Here is a 17867-nt window from a genome sequence, read left to right as displayed (position 1 = left end):
TCACTTTACGCTATTTAGCATCAAGAAGAATTTTTCTTCGTCACGGCGTCTCGTGTGCAGTCAGGCTCGAGTTCTTTCAATATTTCATGCAGAGCCGCTATTCCTTTGTTTCTGGTTACTTTATTGGAATAGTCTTTTGATTTAACTTTCCCTAAAGCTGGATGAGCCCGATATGCATGTATGAAATCAAGTACGACTTCCTTCTCATTCTTGCTTTCATTAATGGCAACCATAATTGATTTTTTTAATGATGTTTCCTCTAGCAGGTTTGAATTACAACTGAGGTTCGATGCTCGACACCCGTTCACACGTTCACACCGTTCGTCAAACAATGTAGCTCCGCCCACAAAAGTCAAGATGAGCCTGACTTTCATCGAGCCGTTCGACGAGCGCGCTCGACAACCAAATAGCCCGTTTACACGCTCGAACATCAATTCAAACACAGGGCTGTCGAGCCAGGCTCGACGAGCTGCTCGCTCGTGTAAACCCCGCTTAACACCTTCGAACATCACTTCAAACGCTTGTCTGTCGAACCGCGTTCGACGAACCATTCGACCGTCTAAATCCACCTTTATATTGGTCAAGGTCTATAGGTTTTATTTTGTAGACCAGCGAATTGGTTTTGCCTCCCAATTCCCCCGCTCTTCTCCGGTAGTTGGGGAAGAAAGTGTTTGCATGTCGGTCTAAGCCAAGGATATTGCTGCGTTTCGAAATCCAGAAATCACGTGCACGCACGCGCTCCTCACTTTACCTGCAAGTTTACTCAATACTTTCAAAGATAGACGTCTTTAGTAAACTTGGAGTTATCTACTCATGAATTTTATTATACAATTCCATATTGGTACGCTGATATTTTATCACACACACATGTATATATATATATATATATATATATATATATATATATATATATATATATATATATATATATATATATATTCACACCTAAATAATTAGATATGCACACAGATGAGAGTGACCCCTCCCCCTACTCAAGGGAAGGGGTGTTATACGTCTGGCCAGGCCCCTGGGTGTGACCAGAAATGTTATATATACAGTATATATATATATATATATATATATATATATATATATATATATATATATATATATATATATATATGTATATGTGTGTGTGTGTATATACTGTATATACATGTGTGTATATATATATATATATATATATATATATATATATATATATATGTATGTATATGTATATATATATATATGTACATATATATATGTATTTATACATATATATACATATATATACACACATATATATACATATATATGTATATATATGTATATATATACACACATATATATATATAAATATACATATATATATTACATATATATATGTATATATATACACACATATATGTATATATATTACATATATATGTATATATATATATATATATATATATATATATATATGTGTGTGTGTGTGTGTGTGTGTATACAGTCCACATTTGAGAAAAGTAAAAGTCTTTGTAATTTTACAGAAGAGTTTTCGAATTACAATGAATTTTCTGAGCAGTTTCTTATTAAGTTTTGAATATATATATATATATATATATATATATATATATATATATATATATATATATATATATATATAGTCCACATTTGAGAAAAAGTAAAAGTCTTTGTAATTTTACAGAAGAGCTTTCGAATTACAATGAATTTTCTGAGCAGTTTCTTATTAATTTTTGAAAATTTCTTGATGACATTCACTTTTACGACGATGACGAAGTCATGGTTAATATGATTGTTATTAAATGTAACGAAATTATACCTTCTACGAGACGCAAGTGACTGCGCACGAGTCTCTCTCTCTCTCTCTCTCTCTCTCTCTCTCTCTCTCTCTCTCTCTCTCTCTCTCTGACTTTGTTCTCCAATATTGAGTCATGTTTTCATTTCTATTATATTCTTCTTCCCATTTTCCGCCTATTACTATATTAGATATTTTTATATTTGTCTATTCTCATCTGGCAGTCGTCATGTTTTCTCCAGTAGTTCATTTCTTCAAAGATATAATTTGTAATCTCCGTTATTTTCATCTTCTCTACTGCAGTCATTATCATGCATTTTTATGTCCTGTAATTAACTCAATTAACACCAATTTCTCTTCATTTATGTCATTATCAATCATTTACATAACGGTTATATAATTTGAACAATTTCTAAGTTATTCAGTTTTTATTTCTCTTCTTTAAGCCATTGCATATCTGTATGTATAGAATTATTTGTTGGAGTAACATTTCCCTCCACCGTTGATAAGATTACATTGGAAAATTCCTTTGCACAATTACACTACTTTACTCCGAAGTTGCTTCTTTTTCTCCCTTGGTTTATCAATCTTCCTCTCTGGTACAGTTAGGCCTAGGCCTACATTATGCTGCAACTGATCATTTGGACATTCTTCAGTTTGTTTCAGTTATTTGCATAGACTTATTTTAATGTTGACACTGGTCTTAAGATATTTTGCTTTAATTTTTCATTACTTCTCTTGTAGTTTATTCATTTCCTTATATCCTTTCCTTGCTGGGCTATTTTCCTTGTTGGACTCATTGGGCTTATAGCATCCTGGTTGTCCAACCTTTGTTGATTAAGCTAGTAATAATAATAATAATAATAATAATAATCAAACGTGGTTTTAACTCGGAGCCTTTGGGAATCTCCTATACATCACTTAGATACTGGGAGGTATTCATAAAACTGAAGGATATCCTTGTAAGCATAAGGTAGAAGTACAAGGTAATTATCGGAAGCAAAAGGTAGAAGTATAAGCAAATCTTTCTTTCCAAAGGTAATCATCATGAATACGGAAAGAAAGATTTGCTTATACTAATACCTTTTGCTTCCGAGAATTACCTTGTACTTCTACCTTTTACTTACGAGGATATCCCCCAAGCAGAAGTAAAAGGTTGACTCGTGTTTCGGGAGCGCTTAGTTACATGTTGGAACTTGTAAGATTTCATTTGTGCTGTCAAGATAAGAAAGAGTTTACTATTTATAATCCGTATTTAATGCCCTGTTTTTACTTGTATTTAATTAAGTTTACGCATCAGAAAGAACACAGACGCCGCCGCGCCTTCCCCAAAGCCTCGCTGGCGACATCTATCCACCACCCCTTGCATTAGAAGTTCTTTGACCTCTTTTTAGCTCCCCCCACCCCTTGCATTAGAAGTTCTTTGACCTCTTTTTATCTCCCCCACCCCTTGCATTTGAAGTTCTTTGACCTCTTTTTAGCTCCCCCCACCCCTTGCATTAGAAGTTCTTTGACCTCTTTTTAGCTCCCCCACCCTTGCATTAGAAGTTCTTTGACCTCTTTTTAGCTCCCACACCTCTAGCATTAGAAGTTCTTTGACCTCTTTTTAGCTCCCCCCACCCCTTGCATTAGAAGTTCCTTGACCTCTTCTTAGCTCCCTCACCCTTGCATTAGAAGTTCTTTGACCTCTTTTTAGCTCCCCCCCACCCCTTGCATTAGAAGTACTTTGACCTCTTTTTAGCTCCCCCACCCTTGCATTAGAAGTTCTTTGACCTCTTTTTAGCTCCCACACCTCTAGCATTAGAAGTTCTTTGACCTCTTTTTAGCTCCCCCCACCCCTTGCATTAGAAGTTCTTTGACCTCTTTTTAGCTCCCCCACCCTTGCATTAGAAGTTCTTTGACCTCTTTTTAGCTCCCCCCCACCCCTTGCATTAGAAGTTCTTTGACCTCTTTTTAGCTCCCCCACCCCTTGCATTAGAAGTTCTTTGACCTCTTTTTAGCACCCCCCACCCCTTGCATTAGAAGTTCTTTGACCTCTTTTTAGCTCCCCCACCCCTGCATTAGTAGTTCTTTGACCTCTTTTTAGCTCCCCCACCCCTTGCATTAGAAGTTCTTTGACCTCTTTTTAGCTCCCCCCACCCCTTGCATTAGAAGTTCTTTGACCTCTTTTTAGCTCCCCCCACCCCTTGCATTAGAAGTTCTTTGACCTCTTTTTAGCTCCCCCACCCCTGCATTAGTAGTTCTTTGACCTCTTTTTAGCTCCCCCACCCCTTGCATTAGAAGTTCTTTGACCTCTTTTTAGCTCCCCCCACCCCTTGCATTAGAAGTTCTTTGACCTCTTCTTAGCTCCCTCACCCCTTGCATTAGAAGTTCTTTTACCTTTTTTAGCTCCCCCACCCTTGCATTAGAAGTTCTTTGACCTCTTTTTAGCTCCCCCACCCCTGCATTAGTAGTTCTTTGACCTCTTTTTAGCTCCCCCACCCCGTGCATTAGAAGTTCTTTGACCTCTTTTTAGCTCCCCCACCCCTTGCATTAGAAGTTCTTTGACCTCTTTTTAGCTCCCCCCACCCCTTGCATTAGAAGTTCTTTGACCTCTTCTTAGCTCCCTCACCCCTTGCATTAGAAGTTCTTTGACCTCTTTTTAGCTCCCCCACCCCTTGCATTAGAAGTTTTTTGACCTCTTCTTAGCTCCCTCACCCCTTGCATTAGAAGTTCTTTGACCTCTTTTTAGCTCCCCCACCCCTTGCATTAGTAGTTCTTTGACCTCTTTTTAGCTCCCCCACCCCTTGCATTAGAAGTTCTTTGACCTCTTTTTAGCTCCCCCCACCCCTTGCATTAGAAGTTCTTTGACCTCTTTTTAGCTCCCCCACCCCTTGCATTTGAAGTTCTTTGACCTCTTTTTAGCTCCCCCCACCCCTTGCATTAGAAGTTCTTTGACCTCTTTTTAGCTCCCCCACCCTTGCATTAGAAGTTCTTTGACCTCTTTTTAGCTCCCCCACCCCTGCATTAGTAGTTCTTTGACCTCTTTTTAGCTCCCCCACCCCTTGCATTAGAAGTTCTTTGACCTCTTTTTAGCTCCCCCCCACCCCTTGCATTAGAAGTTCTTTGACCTCTTTTTAGCTCCCCCCACCCCTTGCATTAGAAGTTCTTTGACCTCTTCTTAGCTCCCTCACCCCTTGCATTAGAAGTTCTTTGACCTCTTTTTAGCTCCCCCACCCCTTGCATTAGAAGTTCTTTGACCTCTTTTTAGCTCCCCCACCCCTTGCATTAGAAGTTCTTTGACCTCTTTTTAGCTCCCCCACCCCTTGCATTAGAAGTTCTTTTACCTCTTTTTAGCTCCCCCCACCCCTTGCATTAGAAGTTCTTTGACCTCTTCTTAGCTCCCCCACCCCTTGCATTAGAAGTTCTTTGACCTCTTTTTAGCTCCCCCACCCCTTGCATTAGAAGTTCTTTGACATCTTCTTAGCTCCCCCACCCCTTGCATTAAAAGTTCTTTGACCTCTTCTTAGCTCCCCCACCCCATGCATTAGAAGTTCTTTGACCTCTTTTTAGCTCCCCTACCCCATGCATTAGAAGTTCTTTGACCTTTTTTTTAGCTTCCCCACCCCTTGCATTAGAAGTTCTTTGACCTCTTTTTAGCTCCCCCACCCCTTGCATTTGAAGTTCTTTGACCTCTTTTTAGCTCCCCCCACCCCTTGCATTAGAAGTTCTTTGACCTCTTTTTAGCTCCCACACCCCTTGCATTAGAAGTTCTTTGACCTCTTTTTAGCTCCCCCACCCCTTGCATTAGAAGTTCTTTGACATCTTCTTAGCTCCCCCACCCCTTGCATTAGAAGTTCTTTGACCTCTTTTTAGCTCCCCCACCCCTTGCATTAGAAGTTCTTTTACCTCTTTTTAGCTCCCCCACCCCTTGCATTAGAAGTTCTTTGACCTCTTTTTAGCTCCCCCCACCCCTTGCATTAGAAGTTCTTTGACCTCTTCTTAGCTCCCCCACCCCTTGCATTAGAAGTTCTTTGACCTCTTTTTAGCTCCCCCACCCCTTGCATTAGATGTTCTTTGACATCTTCTTAGCTCCCCCACCCCTTGCATTAGAAGTTCTTTGACCTCTTTTTAGCTCCCCCACCGCTTGCATTAGAAGTTCTTTGACATCTTCTTAGCTCCCCCACCCCTTGCATTAGAAGTTCTTTGACCTCTTCTTAGCTCCCCCACCCCATGCATTAGAAGTTCTTTGACCTCTTTTTAGCTCCCCTACCCCATGCATTAGAAGTTCTTTGACCTTTTTTTTAGCTTCCCCACCCTTGCATTAGAAGTTCTTTGACCTCTTTTTAGCTCCCCCACCCCTGCATTAGTAGTTCTTTGACCTCTTTTTAGCTCCCCCACCCCTTGCATTAGAAGTTCTTTGACCTCTTTTTAGCTCCCCCCACCCCTTGCATTAGAAGTTCTTTGACCTCTTTTTAGCTCCCCCCCACCCCTTGCATTAGAAGTTCTTTGACCTCTTCTTAGCTCCCTCACCCCTTGCATTAGAAGTTCTTTGACCTCTTTTTAGCTCCCCCACCCCTTGCATTAGAAGTTCTTTTACCTCTTTTTAGCTCCCCCACCCCTTGCATTAGAAGTTCTTTGACCTCTTTTTAGCTCCCCCACCCCTTGCATTAGAAGTTCTTTGACCTCTTTTTAGCTCCCCCACCCCTGCATTAGTAGTTCTTTGACCTCTTTTTAGCTCCCCCACCCCTTGCATTAGAAGTTCTTTGACCTCTTTTTAGCTCCCCCCACCCCTTGCATTAGAAGTTCTTTGACCTCTTTTTAGCTCCCCCCACCCCTTGCATTAGAAGTTCTTTGACCTCTTTTTAGCTCCCCCACCCCTGCATTAGTAGTTCTTTGACCTCTTTTTAGCTCCCCCACCCCTTGCATTAGAAGTTCTTTGACCTCTTTTTAGCTCCCCCCACCCCTTGCATTAGAAGTTCTTTGACCTCTTCTTAGCTCCCTCACCCCTTGCATTAGAAGTTCTTTTACCTCTTTTTAGCTCCCCCACCCCTTGCATTAGAAGTTCTTTGACCTCTTTTTAGCTCCCCCACCCCTGCATTAGTAGTTCTTTGACCTCTTTTTAGCTCCCCCACCCCTTGCATTAGAAGTTCTTTGACCTCTTTTTAGCTCCCCCACCCCTGCATTAGTAGTTCTTTGACCTCTTTTTAGCTCCCCCACCCCTTGCATTAGAAGTTCTTTTACCTCTTTTTAGCTCCCCCACCCCTTGCATTAGAAGTTCTTTGACATCTTTTTAGCTCCCCCACCCCTTGCATTAGAAGTTCTTTGACCTCTTTTTAGCTCCCCCACCCCTTGCATTTGAAGTTCTTTGACCTCTTTTTAGCTCCCCCCACCCCTTGCATTAGAAGTTCTTTGACCTCTTTTTAGCTCCCCCACCCTTGCATTAGAAGTTCTTTGACCTCTTTTTAGCTCCCCCACCCCTGCATTAGTAGTTCTTTGACCTCTTTTTAGCTCCCCCACCCCTTGCATTAGAAGTTCTTTGACCTCTTTTTAGCTCCCCCACCCCTTGCATTAGAAGTTCTTTGACCTCTTTTTAGCTCCCCCACCCCTGCATTAGTAGTTCTTTGACCTCTTTTTAGCTCCCCCACCCCTTGCATTAGAAGTTCTTTGACCTCTTTTTAGCTCCCCCCACCCCTTGCATTAGAAGTTCTTTGACCTCTTTTTAGCTCCCCCCACCCCTTGCATTAGAAGTTCTTTGACCTCTTTTTAGCTCCCTCACCCCTTGCATTAGAAGTTCTTTGACCTCTTTTTAGCTCCCCCACCCCTTGCATTAGAAGTTTTTTGACCTCTTCTTAGCTCCCTCACCCCTTGCATTAGAAGTTCTTTGACCTCTTTTTAGCTCCCCCACCCCTTGCATTAGTAGTTCTTTGACCTCTTTTTAGCTCCCCCACCCCTTGCATTAGAAGTTCTTTGACCTCTTTTTAGCTCCCCCCACCCCTTGCATTAGAAGTTCTTTGACCTCTTTTTAGCTCCCCCACCCCTTGCATTTGAAGTTCTTTGACCTCTTTTTAGCTCCCCCCACCCCTTGCATTAGAAGTTCTTTGACCTCTTTTTAGCTCCCCCACCCTTGCATTAGAAGTTCTTTGACCTCTTTTTAGCTCCCCCACCCCTGCATTAGTAGTTCTTTGACCTCTTTTTAGCTCCCCCACCCCTTGCATTAGAAGTTCTTTGACCTCTTTTTAGCTCCCCCCACCCCTTGCATTAGAAGTTCTTTGACCTCTTTTTAGCTCCCCCCACCCCTTGCATTAGAAGTTCTTTGACCTCTTCTTAGCTCCCTCACCCCTTGCATTAGAAGTTCTTTGACCTCTTTTTAGCTCCCCCACCCCTTGCATTAGAAGTTCTTTGACCTCTTTTTAGCTCCCCCACCCCTTGCATTAGAAGTTCTTTGACCTCTTTTTAGCTCCCCCACCCCTTGCATTAGAAGTTCTTTTACCTCTTTTTAGCTCCCCCCACCCCTTGCATTAGAAGTTCTTTGACCTCTTCTTAGCTCCCCCACCCCTTGCATTAGAAGTTCTTTGACCTCTTTTTAGCTCCCCCACCCCTTGCATTAGAAGTTCTTTGACATCTTCTTAGCTCCCCCACCCCTTGCATTAGAAGTTCTTTGACCTCTTCTTAGCTCCCCCACCCCATGCATTAGAAGTTCTTTGACCTCTTTTTAGCTCCCCTACCCCATGCATTAGAAGTTCTTTTACCTTTTTTTTAGCTTCCCCACCCCTTGCATTAGAAGTTCTTTGACCTCTTTTTAGCTCCCCCACCCCTTGCATTTGAAGTTCTTTGACCTCTTTTTAGCTCCCCCCACCCCTTGCATTAGAAGTTCTTTGACCTCTTTTTAGCTCCCACACCCCTTGCATTAGATAGAAGTTCTTTGACCTCTTCTTACCTCCCCCACCCCTTGCATTAGAAGTTCTTTGACCTCTTTTTAGCTCCCCCACCCCTTGCATTAGAAGTTCTTTGACATCTTCTTAGCTCCCCCACCCCTTGCATTAGAAGTTCTTTGACCTCTTTTTAGCTCCCCCACCCCTTGCATTAGAAGTTCTTTTACCTCTTTTTAGCTCCCCCACCCCTTGCATTAGAAGTTCTTTGACCTCTTTTTAGCTCCCCCCACCCCTTGCATTAGAAGTTCTTTGACCTCTTCTTAGCTCCCCCACCCCTTGCATTAGAAGTTCTTTGACCTCTTTTTAGCTCCCCCACCCCTTGCATTAGATGTTCTTTGACATCTTCTTAGCTCCCCCACCCCTTGCATTAGAAGTTCTTTGACCTCTTTTTAGCTCCCCCACCCCTTGCATTAGAAGTTCTTTGACATCTTCTTAGCTCCCCCACCCCTTGCATTAGAAGTTCTTTGACCTCTTCTTAGCTCCCCCACCCCATGCATTAGAAGTTCTTTGACCTCTTTTTAGCTCCCCTACCCCATGCATTAGAAGTTCTTTGACCTTTTTTTTAGCTTCCCCACCCTTGCATTAGAAGTTCTTTGACCTCTTTTTAGCTCCCCCACCCCTGCATTAGTAGTTCTTTGACCTCTTTTTAGCTCCCCCACCCCTTGCATTAGAAGTTCTTTGACCTCTTTTTAGCTCCCCCCACCCCTTGCATTAGAAGTTCTTTGACCTCTTTTTAGCTCCCCCCACCCCTTGCATTAGAAGTTCTTTGACCTCTTCTTAGCTCCCTCACCCCTTGCATTAGAAGTTCTTTGACCTCTTTTTAGCTCCCCCACCCCTTGCATTAGAAGTTCTTTTACCTCTTTTTAGCTCCCCCACCCCTTGCATTAGAAGTTCTTTGACCTCTTTTTAGCTCCCCCACCCCTTGCATTAGAAGTTCTTTGACCTCTTTTTAGCTCCCCCACCCCTTGCATTAGATGTTCTTTGACCTCTTCTTAGCTCCCCCACCCCTTGCATTAGAAGTTCTTTGACCTCTTCTTAGCTCCCCCACCCCATGCATTAGAAGGTCTTTGACCTCTTTTTAGCTCCCCCACCCCATGCATTAGAAGTTCTTTGACCTTTTTTTAGCTCCCCACCCCTTGCATTAGAAGTTCTTTGACCTCTTCTTAGCTCCCCCACCCCTTGCATTAGAAGTTCTTTGACCTCGTCTTAGCTTCCCCACCCCTTGCATTAGAAGTTCTTTGACCTCTTCTTAGCTCCCCCACCCCTTGCATTAGAAGTTTTTTGACCTCTTTTTAGCTCCCCCACCCCATGCATTAGAAGTTCTTTGATCTTTTTTTAGCTCCCCCACCCCTTGCATTAGAAGTTCTTTGACCTCTTCTTAGCTCCCCCACCCCTTGCATTAGAAGTTATTTGACCTCTTCTTAGCTCCTCTACCCCTTGCATTAGAAGTTCTTTCACCTCTTCTTAGCTCCCCCACCCCATGCATTAGAAGTTCTTTGACCTCTTTTTAGCTCCCCCACCCCTTGCATTAGAAGGTCTTTGACCTTTTTTTAGCTCCCCCACCCCTTGCATTAGAAGTTCTTTGACCTCTTCTTAGCTCCCCCACCCCTTGCATTAGAAGTTCTTTGACCTCTTCTTAGCTCCCCCCACCCCATGCATTAGAAGTTCTTTGACCTCTTTTTAGCTCCCCCCACCCCTTGCATTAGAAGTTCTTTGACCTCTTTTTAGCTCCCCCACCCCTGCATTAGTAGTTCTTTGACCTCTTTTTAGCTCCCCCACCCCTTGCATTAGAAGTTCTTTGACCTCTTTTTAGCTCCCCCACCCCTTGCATTAGAAGTTCTTTGACCTCTTTTTAGCTCCCCCCACCCCTTGCATTAGAAGTTCTTTGACCTCTTTTTAGCTCCCCCCACCCCTTGCATTAGAAGTTCTTTGACCTCTTCTTAGCTCCCCCACCCCTTGCATTAGAAGTTCTTTGACCTCTTTTTAGCTCCCCACCCCTTGCATTAGAAGTTCTTTGACATCTTCTTAGCTCCCCCACCCCTTGCATTAGAAGTTCTTTGACCTCTTTTTAGCTCCCCCACCCCTTGCATTAGAAGTTCTTTGACATCTTCTTAGCTCCCCCACCCCTTGCATTAGAAGTTCTTTGACCTCTTCTTAGCTCCCCCACCCCATGCATTAGAAGTTCTTTGACCTCTTTTTAGCTCCCCTACCCCATGCATTAGAAGTTCTTTGACCTTTTTTTTAGCTTCCCCACCCTTGCATTAGAAGTTCTTTGACCTCTTTTTAGCTCCCCCACCCCTGCATTAGTAGTTCTTTGACCTCTTTTTAGCTCCCCCCACCCCTTGCATTAGAAGTTCTTTGACCTCTTTTTAGCTCCCCCCACCCCTTGCATTAGAAGTTCTTTGACCTCTTTTTAGCTCCCCCCCACCCCTTGCATTAGAAGTTCTTTGACCTCTTCTTAGCTCCCTCACCCCTTGCATTAGAAGTTCTTTGACCTCTTTTTAGCTCCCCCACCCCTTGCATTAGAAGTTCTTTTACCTCTTTTTAGCTCCCCCACCCCTTGCATTAGAAGTTCTTTGACCTCTTTTTAGCTCCCCCACCCCTTGCATTAGAAGTTCTTTTGACCTCTTTTTAGCTCCCCCACCCCTTGCATTAGATGTTCTTTGACCTCTTCTTAGCTCCCCCACCCCTTGCATTAGAAGTTCTTTGACCTCTTCTTAGCTCCCCCACCCCATGCATTAGAAGGTCTTTGACCTCTTTTTAGCTCCCCCACCCCATGCATTAGAAGTTCTTTGACCTTTTTTTAGCTCCCCCACCTCTTGCATTAGAAGTTCTTTGACCTCTTCTTAGCTCCCCCACCCCTTGCATTAGAAGTTCTTTGACCTCTTTTTAGCTTCCCCCACCCCCTTGCATTAGAAGTTCTTTGACCTCTTCTTAGCTCCCCCACCCCTTGCATTAGAAGTTCTTTGACCTCTTTTTAGCTCCCCCACCCCATGCATTAGAAGTTCTTTGATCTTTTTTTAGCTCCCCCACCCCTTGCATTAGAAGTTCTTTGACCTCTTCTTAGCTCCCCCACCCCTTGCATTAGAAGTTATTTGACCTCTTCTTAGCTCCTCTACCCCTTGCATTAGAAGTTCTTTGACCTCTTCTTAGCTCCCCCACCCCATGCATTAGAAGTTCTTTGACCTCTTTTTAGCTCCCCCACCCCTTGCATTAGAAGGTCTTTGACCTTTTTTTAGCTCCCCACCCCTTGCATTAGAAGTTCTTTGGCCTCTTCTTAGCTCCCCCACCCCTTGCATTAGAAGTTCTTTGACCTCTTCTTAGCTCCCCCCCACCCCATGCATTAGAAGTTCTTTGACCTCTTTTTAGCTCCCCCACCCCTTGCATTAGAAGTTCTTTGACCTCTTCTTAGCTCCCCCACCCCTTGCATTAGAAGTTCTTTGACCTCTTCTTAGCTCCCCCACCCCATGCATTAGAAGTTCTTTGACCTCTTTTTAGTTCCCCCCACCCCTTGCATTAGAAGTTCTTTGACCTCTTCTTACCTCCCCCACCCCTTGCGTTAGAAGTTCTTTGACCTCTTCTTAGCTCCTCCACCCCTTGCATTAGAAATTCTTTGGCCTCTTCTTAGCTCCCCCACCCCTTGCATTAGAAGTTCTTTGACCTCTTCTTAGCTCCCCCACCCCATGCATTAGAAGTTCTTTGACCTCTTTTTAGCTCCCCCACCCCTTGCATTAGAAGTTCTTTGACCTCTTCTTACCTCCCCCACCCCTTGCATTAGAAGTTCTTTGACCTCTTTTTAGCTCCCCCCACCCCTTGCATTAGAAGTTCTTTGACCTCTTTTTAGCTCCCACACCCCTTGCATTAGAAGTTCTTTGACCTCTTCTTACCTCCCCCACCCCTTGCGTTAGAAGTTCTTTGACCTCTTCTTAGCTCCTCCACCTCTTGCATTAGAAGTTCTTTGACCTCTTTTTAGCTCCCACACCCCTTGCATTAGAAGTTCTTTGACCTCTTCTTACCTCCCCCACCCCTTGCATTAGAAGTTCTTTGACCTCTTTTTAGCTCCCCCACCCCTTGCATTAGAAGTTCTTTGACCTCTTCTTACCTCCCCCACCCCTTGCATTAGAAGTTCTTTGACCTCTTTTTAGCTCCCCCCACCCCTTGCATTAGAAGTTCTTTGACCTCTTTTTAGCTCCCACACCCCTTGCATTAGAAGTTCTTTGACCTCTTCTTAACTCCCCCACCCCTTGCATTAGAAGTTCTTTGACCTCTTTTTAGCTCCCCCACCCCTTGCATTAGAAGTTCTTTGACCTCTTCTTAGCTCCCCCACCCTTGCATTAGAAGTTCTTTGACCTCTTCTTACCTCCCCCACCCCTTGCATTAGAAGTTCTTTGACCTCTTTTTAGCTCCCACACCCCTTGCATTAGAAGTTCTTTTACCTCTTCTTACCTCCCCCACCCCTTGCATTAGAAGTTCTTTGACCTCTTTTAAGCTCCCCCACCCCTTGCATTAGAAGTTCTTTGACCTCTTCTTACCTCCCCCCACCCCTTGCATTAGAAGTTCTTTGACCTCTTTTTAGCTCCCACACCCCTTGCATTAGAAGTTCTTTGACCTCTTTTTAGCTCCCCCACCCCTTGCATTAGAAGTTCTTTGACCTCTTTTTAGCTCCCCCACCCCTTGCATTAGAAATTCTTTGACCTCTTTTTAGCTCCCCCCACCCCTTGCATTAGAAGTTCTTTGACCTCTTTTTAGCTCCCCCACCCCCTGCATTAGAAGTTCTTTGACCTCTTTTAAGCTCCCCCACCCCTTGCATTAGAAGTTCTTTGACCTCTTCTTACCTCCCCCACCCTTGCATTAGAAGTTCTTTGACCTCTTTTTAGCTCCCCCCACCCCTTGCATTAGAAGTTCTTTGACCTCTTTTAAGCTCCCCGACCCCTTGCATTAGAAGTTTTTTTACCTCTTCTTACCTCCCCCCACCCCTTGCATTAGAGTTCTTTGACCTCTTTTTAGCTCCCCCACCCCTTGCATTAGAAGTTCTTTGACCTCTTTTTAGCTCCCCCACCCCTTGCATTAGAAGTTCTTTGACCTCTTTTTAGCTCCCCCACCCCTTGCATTAGAAGTTCTTTGACCTCTTTTTAGCTCCCCCACCCCCTGCATTAGTAGTTCTTTGACCTCTTTTTAGCTCCCCCACCCCTTGCATTAGAAGTTCTTTGACCTCTTTTTAGCTCCCCCCCACCCCTTGCATTAGAAGTTCTTTGACCTCTTTTTAGCTCCCCCACCCCTTGCATTAGAAGTTCTTGACCTCTTTTTAGCTCCCACACCCCTTGCATTAGAAGTTCTTTGACCTCTTTTTAGCTCCCCCACCCCTTGCATTAGAAGTTCTTTGACCTCTTTTTAGCTCCCCCACCCCTTGCATTAGAAGTTCTTTGACCTCTTTTTAACTCCCCCACCCCTTGCATTAGAAGTTCTTTGACCTCTTTTTAGCTCCCCCACCCCCTGCATTAGAAGTTCTTTGACCTCTTTTAAGCTCCCCCACCCCTTGCATTAGAAGTTCTTTGACCTCTTCTTACCTCCCCCACCCCTTGCATTAGAAGTTCTTTGACCTCTTTTTAGCTCCCCCACCCCTTGCATTAGAAGTTCTTTGACCTCTTTTAAGCTCCCCCACCCCTTGCATTAGAAGTTCTTTGACCTCTTCTTACCTCCCCCACCCCTTGCATTAGAAGTTCTTTGACCTCTTTTTAGCTCCCCCACTCCTTGCATTAGAAGTTCTTTGACCTCTTTTTAGCTCCCCCACCCCCTGCATTAGAAGTTCTTTGACCTCTTTTAAGCTCCCCCACCCCTTGCATTAGAAGTTCTTTGACCTCTTCTTACCTCCCCCACCCCTTGCATTAGAAGTTCTTTGACCTCTTTTTAGCTCCCCCACCCCTTGCATTAGAAGTTCTTTGACCTCTTTTTAGCTCCCCCACCCCTTGCATTAGAAGTTCTTTGACCTCTTTTTTAGCTCCCCCACCCCTTGCATTAGAAGTTCTTTGACCTCTTTTTAGCTCCCCCACCCCTTGCATTAGAAGTTCTTTGACCTCTTTTTAGCCCCCCCACCCCCTGCATTAGAAGTTCTTTGACCTCTTTTAAGCTCCCCCACCCCTTGCATTAGAAGTTCTTTGACCTCTTCTTACCTCCCCCACCCCTTGCATTAGAAGTTCTTTGACCTCTTTTTAGCTCCCCCACCCCTTGCATTAGAAGTTCTTTGACCTCTTTTTAGCTCCCACACCCCCTTGCATTAGAAGTTCTTTGACCTCTTTTTAGCTCCCCCACCCCTTGCATTAGAAGTTCTTTGACCTCTTTTTAGCTCCCACACCCCTTGCAGTAGCAGTTTTTTTACCTCTTTTGAGCTCCCACACCTCTAGCATTAGAGATTCTTTGACCTCTTTTTAGCTCCCACACCTCTAGCATTAGAAGTTCTTTGACCTCTTTTTAGCTCACACACCTTCAGCTCCCTTACCTCAAGCATTAGAAGTTCTTTGACCTCTCTTTATAGCTCCCACACCTCTAACATTAGAAGTTCTTTGACCTCTCTCTTTAGTTTCTACACTTCTAGCATTAGAAGTTTTTTGACATATATTTCTAGGTTCCATACTTTTAGCATTAGAGGGTCTTCGATCTATATTTTTGAGGTGCCTTTCTTCTAGCATTAGAGGCTCTCTATTTTTAGGTGTCTTACCTCTGGCATTCGAGGCTCCTCTTCGCTGTTCTCTCCTCTCTTCTAGTTTTTAAGATCTTCTTTCATTAGATTATCTGTTTCTTTCGAGATTTCATTGTCTCTTTTTCCTTAGTTAGTCAGTGTCCTTCTAGATTTCAAAAGAGATTTCAGTGCTGCGAGTCCTCCCTTCGTCAAATTACTCAGGGAAATCGAAGGCATTTATTCTTTACCTAGTAGGTAATGCGTAAAGATATGAATACTATCGATTTCTCCGCATACACTATCATGCCAAAGTAAATGACGAGCAACATGATATATTTACCAATGTCGTCTGGATATGTCCTTACTTCAATGGCGAATTTTGGGACAATCATGTTGAAGAACTACACGTCACTCACCGTTCAGTTGAACCATTCTGCCTCCATCCTCATTCCCCGCATTCCGTTTTTGCACCGATACCAAGCCTCGTACTTTTTCCAAGAGTCTCCTTTAATAAGACATCGTCGCAAAAGCCCAAGCAAAGGATCCTTCAAGGAGCATACATTATGATCTTCAAAGCTCAGTTTCAAACGGAAGATCCCGTGTCTTTCGATAGGTCGGGCGATATAAAACGAACGATCGGCAACTTCGGCAGCAACCAAAACCATCTGTAGTTGATGGTGTTCCGAAGACGTAACACATAATTCTTACCGGCAGCTTCCTATTCCGCCAGAACGCGATCTCTGCGAGTTAAGTGAAATCCTTCTCCTAGTCATCAACTCATTTCCTCTTACTCCTATTGACGCGCAATTCCTTGCTTAGATTTCGCCAGCTACATACAGATCATGTGAGGTGTTGCAGGGTACGTTTGAAAAAATGAAGATCAGGTCTTTAGAAGTCATTTGAAGCTCGGGGAGGAGTTGTTCAGGACTGCTCTTGGAAATATCAGTTCTGGAGTCATTCAGAAATCCATGTTAAGTATACGGCTATGTCCTTTGAAGACTTTCGGAAATTCGGGAAAGTTTTCTTCCGAAACCGTTCTGAGATTCCATTCTGGAGGTATTCAGAATTCCATGCTAAGTCTATGGATATTTTTTCTGAAGCCATTTGGAAATCCGGGAAAGTTTTCTTCCAATACCGTTCTGAGATTCCGTTCTGGAGGCATTCAGAATTCCATGCTAAGTCTATGGATATTTTTTCTGAAGCCATTTGGAAATCCGAGAAGCTTTTCTTCCGAATTCTTTTAGGACTCGCGAAAAATTCTATTCTTGTTTTATAACAACAACAACAACAACAATAATAATAATGATAATGAAATAATAATAATGATAATGATTATAACAATAATAATAAACTACGTGATTATATATATATGATAAATTTTTGCACATTTTTACGTGTTTTTCAAGTGGGTTAGTCACTGTCTATATAAGCTTGCCGACCAGGGTTCGATTCCCGGCCGGAGCCAAGCTCTCGTCTTTGTGTGATTTCGCCTGGGGCTCTGATCCCGAGGTCGTTAAGAGAATCCAGACATTAATATATCAAAAATATATATGGCTTATTTGGATATATATATATATATATATATATATATATATATATATATATATATATATGTATATATATATATATAGAAGGTCATATGTATCGGATATTTTCATTAGTATACACATTTTTTCGTTATTCGTCAAAGAGAGAGAGAGAGAGAGAGAGAGAGAGAGAGAGAGAGAGAGAGAGAGAGAGAGAGAGAGAGAGACTCAAAACGAGTCATACTTTAGTGACTTGAAAGCTAAATTTGTCAATATTGATTGGATTTTCTTCGGATATTGTTATTAAGAAATTATAGATTTAATGTGATTATTTTTCCCCTCTTTACGCATTATATATATATATATATATATATATATATATATATATATATATATATATATATATATATATATATATATATATGGATTTGAGTTGAAAAGTTTTGAAGACGCTAAACGCTTAACTTAGCAATTTGAAGGAAACTTTAAGATACCCGGACGAAGGGCGAAGGGTAACTGAGGTTAAAGCAAACCGAATTACAATAGTTGATTTCAGCTAAATTATTTCAGGTTTGGGATTTAGAACAATCTATTTCTGGTACGAATCGATATATATATATATATATATATATATATATATATATATATATATATATATATATATATATATATATATATACATACATACATACATACATACATACATACTGTTTGTACATACATACATCCCTAAATACAGCAGCCATCGTATTCTCCCAACTGTTTATACATGCAAAAGCAAATGTAAAATGCATATCACCAAGTTATGGCTTAACCTTGATATTTCATCGAGATTCCAGGTGTGGACAAGATAACTGTCCGCAAGCCACTGTACATTTTGTTCTTCAAAACTGAATAACATCTTGAAATCACAATCAAGTGTGGGTAAACGGGGCATGTATTGTTTAACATGCCTCACATCCACAAAA

At 42.5% G+C, this 17867-nt stretch overlaps 1 protein-coding gene across 4 annotated transcripts in view; it reads left to right on the top strand.

Moving 5' to 3' along the window:
• Window positions 1–17867, top strand: part of LOC137657719 (kelch-like protein 26) — a 52473-nt gene that overhangs the window by 24017 nt on the left and 10589 nt on the right. The gene's annotated exons all lie outside the window — the stretch shown is intronic.

Source organism: Palaemon carinicauda, chromosome 18 (assembly GCF_036898095.1).
Source record: "Palaemon carinicauda isolate YSFRI2023 chromosome 18, ASM3689809v2, whole genome shotgun sequence".
Taxonomy (NCBI): domain Eukaryota; kingdom Metazoa; phylum Arthropoda; class Malacostraca; order Decapoda; family Palaemonidae; genus Palaemon; species Palaemon carinicauda.
Note: the sequence above shows the minus strand (reverse complement) of the source record. Positions and strands in the feature narration are given on the sequence as shown.